Source organism: Stylophora pistillata, chromosome 7 (genome assembly GCF_964205215.1).
Source record: "Stylophora pistillata chromosome 7, jaStyPist1.2, whole genome shotgun sequence".
Taxonomy (NCBI): domain Eukaryota; kingdom Metazoa; phylum Cnidaria; class Anthozoa; order Scleractinia; family Pocilloporidae; genus Stylophora; species Stylophora pistillata.
Genome location: NC_142525.1, coordinates 13641539 through 13652315, shown reverse-complemented (window position 1 = coordinate 13652315; position 10777 = coordinate 13641539). Strand labels below are relative to the sequence as shown.

The following is a 10777-nucleotide window of genomic DNA, read 5'->3' as shown; positions in this document are numbered from 1 at the left end:
ATTCTGAACCAATTTGTCACCATTTCTGCCACGGGCCTGTGAGCAAACTCAGTATGAAAGAAGGACTGCAGTACGCCATTAGAAAGGGTATGCGTTAAAAAAAAACCGTTTAGACTCGATTGATCACTTGAACTTGGGAAAGCTGGGTAAAACAGAAACGCAAGGAAAGCTGTAGAAATATCATTTGCTTTCAATTGATTTTTTCTTTAAATTGTAAGTGGTCTAATCGACTGCAGTTATCTCGTCATACTGCCCGCGCTTCCAAAACTGCAATAGCAGCATAGTCTACGGAGTGTGTATGTATGGCTAGTTCAGAAGATATTATTGGACTTTAATGAGTCATTCTTACGCTTTACTTTCTAACTGACTATCGTTTTGTTTCGAACACCAAATGCAGATTCTGATCGGTAATTTTCACTTTAAGCTATCACTGTGTGGTCAAAAGGAGCTGGTCCTGTTTATACGAAATGAGAATCAAACATCACCCACATCACCTTTACCTGGACGTTATGCATCACTTCGATATCTAAAGAATAGTTTCGATTAAGAAATGGATCCCTTCAATTAAGCTGTGCCCTGAGTTGATTTGCATAATGTGACCCCCTGTTGAAAAGTTGCAAGCTCAATTTTTAGTGGTCACGCTTGTCCGCGAGGTGCTTATGACTGACTTTAAAATTCGTTCCACTCAACTCAATCAAAAACCAAACTCAATTAAAGTTTTTAAAATACAACTCATGTTAGAAATGCTCTGAAAAGCAGCTATCAGACCCTAGCCATACCAACCAGAAAGTCATGACGGCGAGTGAGACAAATCTAGAAAAATATAGCTCGTTTTAGAGCTTAACTTATTACGCAGCTGAATCATATTGCACTGATGTCGTCTTCCAGTCTGAAAATGATTCGACATAATTATAGTGGAAAGCTGTACTGGTCACATAATCCAAGAATGGTGCATTTCTATTTTCATAGAATCGCGTGATCGAGGGACATACTTGTTGATGTAGGCGATCGTAGGGCTCGATATAAGAAACAACATTATCCATAGTTAGATATTGAAAATGAAATTATCATGGCATATTTAATTATCCACACAAGTAGCTGTAACAACCGTTTCGGGCACAAAGAAGTACTCTTTCTCCTACTGATTAGGAAGGTGATGCATCGACTGATTGTTACCGTAGGTACATTGAAATTAATCTTTTTGGATCATTCTTTTACTTTTTTTCATTTTTCACTTGACTCGATGTGTTGTATTGGGAAATACATAATTACACTCCAAAGCCTGAAATTCTTGGACCCTTTAAGAGACCACAAAGTCTCCCTAAATTGACCAAGAAAAGTAAACTTTTTTAACTTCCTGGTTGTCCGCCGGCCTCTAATAAAGCTATCTATCAAGCTATCTATCTACTGTTGAGATAACACAATCTTAACAATTATGTAGAGAACTGTATATTATATTCTATGAAAATTGTATTTTATATCTTACTACACTTTGTCTAGTTACATGACTGTACAATTTGCTATCAGCTACTGTAAGAGAACCTTTAAATTTGCTGACAGCTCAGGTAGAATCTTGAGATCTGACTGGGGAGATAAGATATTTCAAAGACAAATTATGTGTACGGAGTTAATTAAGATCAGGGATATTAATTATAAATTGACCTTACCTCTCAGATACTGAGCCACGACGACAGCTGCTAGGCGATAAGCACGGCCACGAAGTTTCTCTTTACCAGCAAAGGTGCACTCAATGATGCTTTGAAAGTGATGACTTTCTTCCTCCTCGAGGTGGACTGGAAGTTCAGTGAGAACATTACAGATATGGTCTTTAACATCATGAAGAGGTTCTGTAGGTAAGACTTCATAGCTTCCTGTAAAGTAACCAGAAAAGGTAACATTTCATGTAGGCACTTGTACCTTAATATGTGCAAGACCCATTACTTAGTTCATAATTGTTTGTGTATCTTCATCAATTCATGAGTTTAGTGTGTGCTATTGCAGAGCTTGAAACAGTTTTACTGCACACATTTTAAGTGTGTGTGTATAAATGTGTACTGCTTAGTTCCCTTGCATTTACTAACAAAAATATTCATTTCCTAGATCTTATCCTTTAAGTGTTAACGCTACATGTAATTAAGCATAACTAAATGCAGTGAAACGGACTGAGCTATTTCCTCCTGTGGTAGCATTTCTTTTATTTAGCAAAAAGTCAAATTTTATACCCAAATTGATTTCTTCCAGTGTCTTTTCCTGATCAAATAACTTCATTGCTGGCACCCTTTGAATTCCCCCCATTTCTTCTCTCAAGGTCTTTTCAAGATCCTTCTTCTTGCCATCTGTAGGTGGCCCCCTTGCTTGGCATTCCTCTCTTAACTCTTCCAGGCGTATATTTTTCAAGGGTTTTAGGCCCCCTTTTCTCTTCTTTCTGCCTGCACGCCTTTGAAGAACTTTCCTTAAACGGTCCGTTAATGATAGGAATGGTTTAGAAAGTGAAACAGGTAAATACTTGTACTTTTTAGCATCACCACTGCAGCCTGAACAGCCAGCATTCCGCCCTTCTGTTCACCACTCTCAAATTCCCGCTTTGGGCCGTCACCATGAAAAAGCCTCATGACATCTGCGATTTGAACGCCATTTGATGTGACCAGTTTGTTTTTCAGGCCTTCCAAACATGCCTTCCTGGTACTTATACATGCAATTTGTTCAGCTTCTGATGACCCACATCTTGCCAGGATGTAAACTTGTGGCCGTTCTACAAGCGACTGTACATCAACATTTCCTTTTTTTCCTTGGTCTTCCATTGCTTATTTGTAAAGTAAAGTGCCTCGTCGTACACAGCATTCACAGTCAATAACAGATAGCCATGGTTTAAAAGGGTCGAGTTGTCTGGCCAGAACATAAGATGTCTTGTCCTCTCGACACGTTTCAAATGGTTTTTTAAATCATCCAAACTTGCAGTTTCAGGCCAATTAGTACTTTCATTTAGTTGTGCAATCCTTTTGTGAACTTGTTCTTTGGTCATAGCAGCGTAATCTTCATCGGTTCGGGCATGCATGAGTCCTAACTTTTCATGTCGCTTGAGTGTTCTGTCTCCGATGTCTGACAGGGGTTAATTTCGACCCGATACTGTGAACAGTTCTGTCTTGATAGTCCCGTCTTCATCAAGGACAACTTTCTTGTATGTTTGGGGTACAATCATTACCCAAGAATATACTCTCCACTTTCAATTTTACTCTGCAAATAAAGTGAATTATGCAATTTGTAATATATTCTTAAATCATTGTCTTTCTTAACAGCTATATCTAAGCCTTTGTCATGGCTAATCTGTGACCAGCTTGGTCTCCATGCAATGCCTTATTCTCCCAGATAGTAGTGCAGGGATTTTTCTTTATGATTGAGTTGCTCTAAAGGGCTGTATATTAAAAGACCTACAGATGTTTGAGGGAAATCAGTGATTAGAATTAACAATCATCCCAATATGTACTTATGTTTCAATAATCAACAAGGACTGAACTTGCAATAGAGGTGATTAAATTAGAAAAGGCAATTGTTCACTAAATATAATATTATTGATTCAAATCAGGTTTAAGCTGTAGAAAAGCCATTCTGTTAGTTATTTTCATGGATCAAACTAATGTCCCAGACATTAAAAAACAGTTCCTACCTTTAATGTTTCCCTTATTTGATCCTTTGTGCGTGGTAGTGGAACTGATACCTCTCCACCCTGCATTCGGCTTAGCCTTCGTCTGGCAGCAGGAGTTTTTTCCCGAAACTTTTTTAATCTGGACAGTTGTTAGTTTCTAAGAACTCTTTCACAACCATGTTCCCCAACTTTGTTTGCTGCATCACTCCATATTGGCGGGCAAGTTCAGAGTAATTTATCTTTCCCTTATTTGATCATTTGTGCATTGTAGTGGAACTGATATCTCTCCACCCTGCATTCGGCTTAACCTCCGTCTGGCAGCAGGAGTTTTTTCCCGAAACTTTTTTAACCTAGACAGTTGTTAGTTTCTAAGAACTCTTTCACCACCATGTTCCCCAACTTTGTTTGCTGCATCACTCCATATTGGCGGGCAAGTTTAGAGTAATTATCTTTACAGGATAAAACAAATCTAGGGATTAGAAAAATTTATGGACAAAAATAAACTTCTTGTAGTAACATATACTGCATTAAATTGGTACACTGATTTAAATGCTTAGTCAATTTTTTTTATTATATCTATATAATTGATATAGTCATATAGAATGTTGAGGCTATTAAGAGTTTTGAACTTAATGTTATTACTTACTAAATCAATAATTGAATTAATTAATTTTCTATTGCTTGTCTGGTTGATCTCTGCTAACACATAACTTGAATCCATACTAGCAAATTAAACTTACACTAAATACCAGTTAAAATATAATGCTAGCCCTGTCTACATCCTTCATTTTTTTAACTTCTTGCAGAGGCCCATCCTTGTCAAATTGCAGATCTTTTGGCTTTGGCGAGTGACCCTATCTTTTAAGGAGGCCTCGGTCTCCTAAGCCTTTCCGTTTGGCATATCTATTCTCAGCGTCCTCTGGTGTTTTAAAGAATAGGGCAAGACACTGTTCCTGTCGCTGCATATAAGTCTGCCGTTTGGCCAGCATGGTGTCACAGTCACGGTTTGACCAGTGTCCCTATATTTACTTCTTCTCATTCCTCGATTTTTCCCTTCGTTGTTTCCGTAGTTCAGCTTGAGATTTTTTTGTTCATGTAAACAAAACTCAGGAGTCTTTGTCTGTGCTTTTGCAAAGGACATGCCAAAAAGCTCTTGAAATGGACCATTGATGTCTTCATAGATTTTGGTTGCTGCTTGTTTAATAGTCGTTAATGTGGGTTTCACATTTGCAGCATTTGAGGACCTCAAAACACGATTCTGCCTTTTATTTATGGCTTGCTGTAATTCAAGAGAAATTTTTTTTCCCCATGATGGAAATAAAGACTGAAAAGAATAGTGGTGTACAGCACAACCTTGGCAGTCAATTCGTTCATGCTGTTCTTTCTCGAGCTCAGGAAGATTTTGCCAGTTCCGTTGGCCAAAGTGCTCAATGTACTGGCTTTTATCCTTTGTTTCCACCTGTTAAAGTGGAGGGAAAAGACCTTTGAGCGCTTGTGATAGTATTTATTTTCTGCTACAGCAAATCGATGACTGTGAGGACCTTGGAACTTACTTAGATACCTTTTCCAACGTAGTTCTTGATCATATTCGATCTTGCCATTCGGTTTGAAAAAGCTCTGCCTCACAGCAATGCGCGCAAATACACATCCAAAATATTCCACCAGTTATGGGTTGTAGTCTCCAAATTAGTAATTCAGAGAAGTAAAACGCCGATTTCCTCGAGAGTGAAACGTAGAGATCTTCGAAATATACAGATTTTGCGAGAAAACAGAGTGGAAACTACATCGAACACAGAAGCTGTATCGCATGAATATCTGTAAATCGCGCCAAAAAATTATGTATGCAACGCGCTTACCCAAAAGTACCGCAAAATTACTGCGCATGGCTGGATTTGTGTTAGCATGAGCTTGAAACCCTTGGAAAAATCGATTTTGGTTTGGCTAAAGAATAACAATTTATTTTGTTTTTTTCTCTGGACATGTGTACATTCTTACTTGTATCTTGGATAATCACTTTAAGTACCAAAATGATTATATTTTGATGAACCTTTAGGATTGTTTAATATCCGCTGCACCTTATTTCGGCTTTCAGAGTAGTAAAATCCGTTAAACAGTCTGGAACAGTTCGCTTTTAGTGAAGAAACCTCAAAGAAGCTCTCCTCGTCCGCCATTTTAATCATAAGCAACCAAGCCAGCTACGACTGTTTTGTAGTCTTTGATTGGTCGTTTCATTACCGTGGCAATGAAGAAGTTGTCCCCAGCGATGAAAATTCAGAACTTTCTCGGTCAAGATGGCGTTCAAAACTGGCGGCCAAAAATGGCGGATGAGCAACAAATTTTCGTTTTGGCACCACTTTTTCGCGTGGTCTACACAAACTGTTTACTCTTGATGGGTGAAGACAAACCTGTCCTACACATCTATGCATGGACTTTGTTGAAATTATTGGTCTAACATACAAAAAGATCCAGTGTATGCTCGTATAAACTGTACTCGAAAGTTAAGTCCAAATAATTTCTTTCAAACGTTTTATTCTGTCCAAACACAACATTTGAGTTCAAACCTTTGATATTTAATTTCTGTATTAGTGTTAAGGGTAGGCACACGAAAAAGTGGTGCCATTTCACCACGTAAATGTGAGGCATTTTAACTTATTTCAGACATTCTTATCGCTTGCTCGCGTGACATGATTACGTGAAAATAACTTCATTTTGTTCCTTTTCGTTGAAGGATTCACCTGCTGAAATTTCATTGAAATTCCTTAAACTTTGGAATAGTTATGGTCGAATTATGAAAAAAAGGCAGATTCAGGGTTGTGAGCCATGCCTTAATTTTCTTGGCATGTGACTGGATTGTCTCGATGACCTAGGATTCAGTCAACACTTCAGTTTGTAGGAAAACACGGAGATCTTAAGAGTGACTTTCTCTATACCATGGAAAAATCGAGATTTCCCAAACTTTGTCACATTAAAGCCCTTATGAAACTATTTTAGGAAATATAAGATTCAGTTTCTTGTGATTGATATTTTCCAAAATAATATATTTTTTAAATTTTCACCTCTTAGAGGCCCTTAAACCACCGAAAAATGTTCTTCGCATCCTCGAGTGGTGAATAAAAGCGGCATCAAACACCATGACTATTGAGATATAAGATTATTTTATGACCCTTCCTTTGTATGAGAACGTTGTTGTAATTTCAAAAGATTCCAATCTAATTTTTTTTTTCGAAATCATCCTCTAAAACAATTTCATTGCGACTATCAATTTTGCCATTTTTCAACGGCAGGTAACCCTTCTTGGTACATGGTTTTCGTTTTGCAATTGCTATTCCAGCGAAAGAGCAATCCTTCTTTTTTCAATTTATGAGATAAAATTTTGGGGCAATTTAAACGGCAAGTTTTGAGAACTGAAATCATCAACGGTACTTGCGTGAAATTTACAACTTTTGAACTTGCGGTTGCAATAACGAATACAAGCTGCACAAGAGCGACCTTGGACAGCAGTTTAAATACTAAGTGAATTCCATCCTTTTCCATCAGTTCAAAAACTAAACAAACGATTGTTTCTTCACAGTGGCAATTATCTGAGAGGAAAAGCATTTTTATTGTGCGGAATTGAGCTGTAAACCTCTTGACAACATTTCCCGTACCTGCGCATTTGTTTACTTCGAAGCCTGGCTTGTATCAGTTATCTAAATATGAAAGGTATTCATCAAAATGTTCGCATTTCGCATGAAAGAAATTCTAAAAGCAATGATAGAAGAATAGAGGAAACATTTACCCACCTCATATACATATATTGTTGAAAAAGAAAACAAAATCCCTCAGCTAAACTAGATTGCGTGACATCTTCTTTTACTAGACCCAGGTAAGGTGGTGGGGTGGGTTGGGCTTGGGCCTGTGTCCAAAGTAGACAAAGACACTCCCTAATAAATCCCATACTCACCAAAAAAAAAAAAGAGGCTGTGTAGGCGTTAAAATAAACAAAAAAAAACAAAATATCAATCCTGGGACAGCCGATCTCCTGTTCGGAATTAAAACAAAAACAAAAAAAAAACAAAAACAAAAAAAAATGAGAATTCTTCCAACTCACCAAATCTCAAACCCCTCTCCCATTAGGTGCTTATTACCCGGGAAGAAAACCTTATGCCTCCGTGATGTAATAAAAAACAATTTTCATAGTTAAAAACCAGACAGGAAGGATTTTGCCCGCATGGGATCCTGGCAGGCACAATTTTGGCATCAGACATAATGTTCTATACTTAAGTAAGAATATACAAAGTTGATTTAAGTCGAAGGCCTGATTTCCCTCATGAAGCCCTATTTCCAAGCCAAATAGAAGTTTTTTGCTTTCAAACATAAAATCAAAGAATGTTGACGATGGAAAGTTCATTTAATTAGTCGGTATAGATCCTAACTGTTACTACGACTCCGTGCTACCAGACGTTCTCTAAGTAAGGACAAGTAAGGAGCTTTGCGTCGCCCTTTGATGTTCGCAAATGGAACGCAACATTAAAACACTTAGCTGTCGCAGTTTACCTGCCTTGTGCATGTCACATAAGTTGAAAGTGTCGAAAACAATTGGGTACCTTTAACACAACTGCGCGAACATTTCTGTGGGCGATTTCCTTTTCAGCGGCCATAATATCTTGGTCTTGATCAGACTCTGGATCGTCCGAATGAATATGTCGGAATTTAGAGGCTCGTCTTACCGTGAGCAGTTTTTGCCCTTCCTGGTTTCGCGCGTAACGCATGTCACGTGCAACATCCACTGGATCAAGTTTCACTCCTGCATGTTGCTTTCCCGACTTTAAATTTTGCGTGTAAGTACTGTCCCTGGGAGTCGCTAAACCTCGTTGCCTTTCTAGTGGATCTTAAAGCCCACCCTTGTGGAAGAACCTCAGTTGTTACCGGACATTTACTTGACTCAGCCTTCACGGATGGCAGGTTGTTCACCTCACAGAGTAGTTTATCATGGTATAATACTTTGGCCTTGTTCATACGACTTTCTCTGAAACTCACATTGCCCATACAATAATTGATTTTCCAAAGCATAGTGACGCTGATACATCTTAACAGAAACCTCGTGCGGACAAGAAAACAGAGCGCTAAGATCTCGGTCCTCTTCCTTCTTATCTGGATGTTGTTCACCGGTCTCTCGTAAACTGGGTTTTGGCTTATCTAATGCCTGAGATACCTCTGAGAAGTACACTGAGGAAAACTGGCGCCGAAAGCTGAGCGGCTGTGAATAGTCTGGAACTGAAAAACCAAATGAAAATGTAATAAAGTGACAAAAGTTACGGCTCCGTAAATGGATAGTTATTTTTTTTTTCTTTATTTGGTTTTGTTTTTTTGTTTAGGGTTATTTCATGCGAAGGATGAGTAATAGTTGGTAAACTAGACTGTAGAGTAGGAGTACAACTTCAATAAGAGAAGAGCTTCTTACCCCAGTGTGTTTTTCTTGTCCACTGTTTTTCTTTTCCTTTGAAAAAGGTTTCATGCCGTGAGCACTGCATGACGGCAGTATAGGACCTTAAGGTTAGATATGTTAAATAAATGAAAACTTTCATAATTTGTTTCACATACCTGGTACCTTCTTTCCCTCGCCAACATTGGACGCTTTCCAAACATTGATGGTTTTCTCAGAATACAGAACGTTGTTCAAAGAGTTCATGCCAGACCACTTCAGTGAAATAATTTGGACATATCGACAAAGTTGAAATGGTAAAAATGCCACCGTAGCGATTACAAAAGCTGACGTTTCGAGCATTAGCCCTTCGTCCGAGCGTCATCCCCACCGACGCAGCCCCAAAAAGTTTCTTTAGAAACTATCAGTCTTCACTTTAGTGAAAGTTGAGCATCCCTTTGGGAACTATAGGTATCAACAATAACCACTCTAACCTGTATTCCACCATTTAAAAGCATGGCATTCATGAAGTCATTAGCGTTCAACTCATCATGACCTTCCTTGATGTATCACCTTACGTTGGCTTTGATAGTAGCCGCCTTTCTGTCGCAAAGACCCTTCCCTCCTTGTGGATCACTTAAGTCAACCCTTCGTACTATGATACCAGTTTTAGACTCCATTTGAGCGCAGCTTGGCGGCACTTCGGCTGAATGGTAGCAACCGGCGTTGTCTTGCCGGAGAAAAGCAGTTGTCATTTCGGGATGCTCTAGTTTCAGGATGCGTAAGGAGTGTTCAATTATTCGTACAACGGAGTAGCTGTCCTGCTTGCAGTTCTCCAAAACATAAAAAAATGCCTGGTGTTGGAAATGTTGCTTGATCTGCGCGTAACCACACGTATGTGCCACGAAATTTCCCGCTCAGCAAACCAATCACATTGCGACTCTCGGTATTTTTGTGGGAGGAATTTCATGGCTCAATCCTGCGTTTTGTGAACAGACTTTTCATCGAGGGTATTCAGTATGGATGTTCTTGCCTCGTCCTGTTTTCAACTTCGTACCTGATGTGCTTTCCACCTTTTGATGCTGTCTACAGCTTGTCGGCAAGAATACGTCAACTCGTCTAATTCCTCTGTACTCACTTCGCAGTCCACAAAAGAATTTTCAACTTTTTCAAGAACGTATATGTGCACGATCCTTCGCAGTAAAGCACTATTGAAGCAATAGTGAAAATCAGACCTGAATAAAATTCAGGCCTGTACGGGATTCGAACCACTGACCTCTGCGATACTAGTGCAGCGCTCTACCAATTGAGCTAACAAGCCAACTGGGAGCAGGCCATCAAATAAATTCGACATAAACCCGTAGGTGATAAATCAAACAACAACCATATGAAATACATATATATGAACTGCGGTTATGAAACGTATATGTGCACGATCCTTCGCAGTAGAGCACTATTTAAGCAATAGTGAAAATCAGACCTGACAAAAATTCAGGCATGTACGGGCATTAGCTTATTAGACATTAGCTGTACGGGCATTAGCATTATCCCGTACAGGCCTGAATTTTTTTTTTGTTTTTCTTTTTTTTTTTTTGTTTTTTTTTCAGGTCTGATTTTCACTATTGCTTAAATAGTGCTTTACTGCGAAGGATCGTGCACATATACGTTTCATAACCGCAGTTCATATATATGTATTTCATATGTTTGTTGTTTTTCAAGAACGTCCTTCA

General features: G+C 38.7%; 2 pseudogenes; both read right to left on the bottom strand.

Annotated features, from left to right (window-relative positions):
* Positions 1-1516: 1516 nt before the first annotated feature.
* LOC148726715 (uncharacterized) lies at positions 1517-5814 on the bottom strand (annotated as a pseudogene).
* Positions 5815-9478: 3664 nt separating this feature from the next.
* LOC148726714 (uncharacterized) lies at positions 9479-10017 on the bottom strand (annotated as a pseudogene).
* Between the last annotated feature and the right edge of the window lie 760 nt (positions 10018-10777).